This window comes from Nannospalax galili, unplaced genomic scaffold, assembly GCF_000622305.1.
Source record: "Nannospalax galili isolate Female #2095 unplaced genomic scaffold, S.galili_v1.0 scaffold1423, whole genome shotgun sequence".
In the NCBI taxonomy this organism is placed as follows: domain Eukaryota; kingdom Metazoa; phylum Chordata; class Mammalia; order Rodentia; family Spalacidae; genus Nannospalax; species Nannospalax galili.
In genome coordinates this window covers 231,683-236,533 of record NW_008349231.1, presented here as the reverse complement: position 1 = coordinate 236,533, position 4,851 = coordinate 231,683, and positions in this window count along the sequence as shown.

The window sequence follows — 4,851 nt, the reverse complement described above, 5'->3', positions numbered from 1 at the left end:
ATTCATTCATTTAATTAATATAATTAATTTTATACTTTAAGATTATCCTGCCTTGAGTAAACAAAGTTTGTAAATTATGAGCTTTGAAATAGTATGCAATACACATGGAAGCACTGTGCTGTGGGGTGAGCTCAGGCCTTATGGAAAAAAACTTATTCTTCTCCAGCTCACTAAATACTCATAAATTTTGTCACATAGACATTCAGGCAGTGAAGTTCTCTTTTTAAAAAGCAGGGTTGAGGGGCTGGAGAGATGACTCAGTGTTTAAGAATGCATGGTTGCTCTTGCAGAGGACCTGTGTTCATTACCAGGACCTATATGGCAACTAGCAAACATTCATAACTACAGGCTCTCTCTCTCTCTCTCTCTCTCTCTCTCTCTCTCTCTCTCTCTCTCTGTGTGTGTGTGTGCATGTGTGGTGTCTATGCTATTTAAGAATGTATGTATGTAATGTATAAGTAACAATAACAATCAAAGGACAGGAAATTGAGACAGAATGGTGGGGGACATGAAAAGAGTTTGAGGGGAACTGGGAGGGATGGAAATAATGCAAAGACAATACTCATGCATGATATTCACAAAATAACAAGTATAAATCAATCAATCAATAAACAAATAAATAAAAAGTAGGTTGGTAACTATTTTCTGCTCAAGTATAATATTGATCCTCTGAGTTTTGAAAATAATAATTTTAATAAACAAATCAAAATATAAAAGCAAGTACATAAATGCCTAACATTTGGTCATGATGAAACAAACAGATTTTAGTAATGATTGAAATGCTACCTACAGCAAAACAGTCTGGTCTATAAAAATTATTCATGCATAAACTACTTTTCAGTGTTGGTTATTTGTATACCTTTTAATAGACAGTATAAATTCAGAACTTGAGAAAATTCAAGGAAAAGTGAGGCATTTGTGACTCTCTGCTTCTCTGTGTATAGTAAGCAGCCAGGAGTGGCTCTCTTTGCCACAAACTTTATAATTTCTGCACCTGACAAATGATCAATTACTGTCTCAGAATCCATAAGATAAAGAAAAAAGACAGGGAATACAAGTCTAATCTTCATGTCATTGGAGTATCTTTGTCTTCCACATGAGATAGATGAAAATTCATGACATTGGTTACAAGATACTTGAGGATTTATTTTGACAGAGTATAGTAATGAATGTAAGTGATAATACATATGTGTGCATGGGACAAAATAGGCAATTATTGTAGGGATGGTGTGGAGGGAAAAAAACAGAAAGAGAGAGAGGTCTGAAAATCGACAAAGTGTGTGGCTGGAGAGATGGCTCAGCGGCTAAGAGTACTGGCTGCTTTTGCATAGGACGTGGGTTCTCAAGTCCCGGCACCCACATGACAGCTAACAGCTCTCTCTAACTCCAATTCCAGGGGATCCACCACACTTTTCTGACTTCCACTGCCATTGCACAACATGGGTGCACTTACACACATGCAGGCAATACACTCACACACATAAAATAAAAATAATAAATAAAATATTTTTAAAATGACAAAGTGGCATTATCGTGATTTATTCTATTGCTTCAGAAAAATACTTTTGCATATGTAGTATTCTACTATATAATCAAAAGGAGGTAATCTGCCAATAAAATAGAGGAAACAGCTAGAAAATCCTCCCCAAATATGTCTTTCAAATATCTAATAAACCATATGCTACAATCAAAGCCATGCACTTCCTATTTAGTAATAATTAAAACAGGAAATACTTGTAAAGAAGAATAATGTTTTTCTACTGACAAGTTAGAAAATTGGGACAGATTATCCCCAAGGCTATTTTCACTGCTAAATTTGAAGTACAGAGGCAGTTACATAGTGGAACTATTCAGACTTTTGAAAAATGAGATGCATAAAAAATTAATCTTACATTAATAGAAATCTCAAAAGTAAAAATAGAACACTTACAATATAAGCAAACTTAATCCTTCTTGTTCTTGACTTTCAAACTTTGCTTTCCTGTACACCTAGAATAAGTACTTTTAATAACACACAATCATCACTGCACTTTAAGCAAAGTGATGATTTAGTATAACTAAGAATTGGTAATAAGAATTTTATGAACTGTACAAAGACTCATTAAATAAACAACAGTTTGAGGCAAAGAAGGAACAGATGATGGTTGTAACACACTTCCCTAGGCTAGTGCTGCAGAACTCATATGCAGAGAAGTTGAACAGAGACATTTACCTTTTCCAGATGGAGTTTCAAGACTTACCATAATGAACAATAATCTCTGCTTTGTTATATTCTAGGGCAAACATTGCATCTTTAAAATATCAAATTCGTTATGTTTTCTAAACAAATAGTAATTTTGAACTGTAATATAATACTTAAACATTCCTGTAAATCTCTCAATCCTTACAGCTCAGAATCTTCTAAACTTCCTCAGACCAAGGAATTTTTATTTTGAGTATATTTTCTATATATCTGGTGCATTTAAGTTTTGTCCTCTGCACTAAGATATACTAAAGGAAGCCACTCAGGTCCTATGATGAGGTAAGGAAGACTGCTCATCTATTTCCCTCCAGCATGCAATTGGAATGTTGAAAAATGAAAGAATATAAAGGCTTCTAACCTAATGCTTGGGAGTGGATCTTACAGTGGAAATGAGGCATGCCCTTTAGAAGTCTGTGATGTCACCCTGCAGTGGGAATAATTACATGTGATATTTTTGTCAGTAACACAGTAATTTTACCAACTAGTGGGTACATTTGAAAACAAAATGTTATTTGACTTCCACTAAGACACTGATTAAAATAATTTTCAACCTTCAAATCTGTCTTTGAACACTCAACAAATCCTATGAATAGTCACCAAACCTCAGGACTATTTTTTTCATGAACAAGGCACTCACTGTTTCAGATTATATTGTAATCTATTTAGAAGGCTCAAGTGTTTTTCTCAATTTAGTGTGATGTATAAACCTAGTCCTGAACATAATGGTTCTTCAAATAATTTAAAGTGATTTTCACTTGTTCTTTACAGCAAATCTTCTACTTAGTAGAAGATATAAACATAAACAGATTACAGTTTTTTATTTATTATTTTTATTTTATGTGTATGCATATGTTGCCTACATGTAGATAAGTACACCCGTGTCATGCAATGCCCGAGGAGGTCAGAAGAGGCTGTCATATCCCCTGGGACTGGGGTGCTGGGATTCGAACCCGGGTCTTCTGCAAGAACAACCAGTATTCTTAACTGCTGAGCCATCTCTCCTGCCCCGATTTATAGTATTTTTAATTTTTATTTATTTACTTTTATTTTATTTTAGGTATATGAGTGCTTTGCCTGCATGATGTTAGTGCACCCATGTGCAATCCACGTAGAGGCCAGAAGAGGGTGTCAGAATACCTAGAACTTGAGTTAGGGACTGTTGGTAGTTGCTATGTGGATGATGGAAACCAAACTATGGTCCTCTGCAAGATCAACAAGTGCTCTTAACTGCTAAGCCATCTCTCCAGCCTTCATTGATTCTTCAAGGTAGTGATTGACCATGAAAGTGAAAAAATAATTACAAGAGGGCTGATGTAAAAAGTTCTTAATATAACAGTGCAGATAATTAAGGACATAATTTAAATCCAATCCTTCATGCCTTCAGCATCTCTGCTAGGTTGTCTACACCATGACACATCCAGTTAGTGCTCATTGAATGCATGCTTGGGAACTGAAACCTTTACCATTGAGGAGCGGTCAGGTCAATATACTGATCACTGTTTCACTGGGAAAGAAGTACTGAAGTGACTCCAGTGGGTCTGTTAAATTCCAGCCTCATCTTTCCAATCTACATGAAATTATAGTTCTTGAGGTAATTACATGTATTATTCATTCACTCACTCTTTAATTTTTCACTTGTCTTTCTTCCTGACTATTCTAGTATAGCCACAAGGTTGTCAGACAATTTTTTTTTCTGCTATGGTCTCCCTATAGCCGTAGCTGTCCTGGAACTTAGACCAGGCTGGCCTCAGTTTCACAGAGATCCACTTATGTCTGCCTCCTGAGTGCTGGGATTAAAGGCATGCACCATCACACCTGGCTTTGTCAGATATATTTTAAGACCTATATCATCCTGCTGCTCAAAGATTCGGTTCTGTGAAAATCATAATCTAAGGGAAGTTTTGTTCTATGAGTCGAGAAACTCAGCTGTAAGTGGAATTATAGTGAGAGAAAGAAAAAAGAATATTCAAAAGAAGAATATTCTCTTATTCTTTGGAACTATTTATTTTAGTTATTGATAATATAGCATCATATATTAAATTTCACTTCATTGAGTACATCAGACCTTCAAGTCTTCTATCAACAGAGCATAGTTGTGATGCTAGCCTCCTTTGAGTTTCACTAAAGCATGTGCCCATTTAATGATGCTGCTTGCACAGCAAAAGGTTATTACATAGTCCTATCCTACTGCCACATCATTATCACTGCAAATGTGTGCCATGACAAATGCAATCTGTGTGGAATCCATGTTTCACAAATAAAACTCACTCAGTACAATAATAGTGATCCAAATAAAATTGTAGCAGAGAGGAAAAAACATGGCTGGAGTAGAAATCAACTCCAAAAGGGACAAGACATTACCACCTCTGTGCAAAAATTAATTTGATGCAATTGCTTAGTCAATAAATGGCAAGGTTTTTTAGATTCAAATCTCTTCTGACAACAAATCAAGTCTATAGGATCAGTAATAACAAGAGATGTATAAACTTTACTTAAAAGGAATCTACTGTTCTCAAACATTTCACAGCCTAAACCATGACATCTGTGTCTGTACTCTAGACATGAACTTGGGGAACAGACAACAAAATGAGCTGACTGGTAATCCTGCT